Source organism: Penaeus monodon, chromosome 27 (genome assembly GCF_015228065.2).
Source record: "Penaeus monodon isolate SGIC_2016 chromosome 27, NSTDA_Pmon_1, whole genome shotgun sequence".
Taxonomy (NCBI): domain Eukaryota; kingdom Metazoa; phylum Arthropoda; class Malacostraca; order Decapoda; family Penaeidae; genus Penaeus; species Penaeus monodon.
The window spans coordinates 24,248,856-24,249,328 of NC_051412.1; the positions used below are offsets into that span (position 1 = coordinate 24,248,856).

The 473-nt window shown below is 38.9% G+C and overlaps 1 pseudogene; it reads left to right on the forward strand.

The window, feature by feature from the left end:
• LOC119590459 overlaps nucleotides 1-473 on the forward strand; it is a 9,011-nt pseudogene that overhangs the window by 911 nt on the left and 7,627 nt on the right.

Here is a 473-nt window from a genome sequence, read left to right on the forward strand (position 1 = left end):
ATAATTAGGATGTGTGCAATTTTTTCAGTAAATGACATCAGCAATGCACCATTATTAACCGTCTCGTCATCACCACTTATCTTTTGAAATTATGTGAGCAGGGCATCAGTCACCTTAAAATATAACACTAATCGTATTCACTAAACTTTTCACGTGTTCAGCAATCAACTGTTATCGGCATTTGTCGTAGGCCATATGCGACCTTGTCAGAGATAAAAGATAAACATAGAAGATCCTTATCAAGATGGAGCTATACATAACCAGTCACAATATTGCATAAATTGAACCCTGCATTACGTCATTTTTATTCCCAAGAACAAACGGTGAGGTGGTCTGCATCTTTTTATGTAATGATATTGATTTTTATGTTGAAGAGCGCATGTACGTCCGTCGTCCTTCCAAAAGAATCTCGAGGACGGAAAACACTTGGGAACTTGTACTGGGGGTCGGGGGTGTTCCCAACAAAGGTTTGA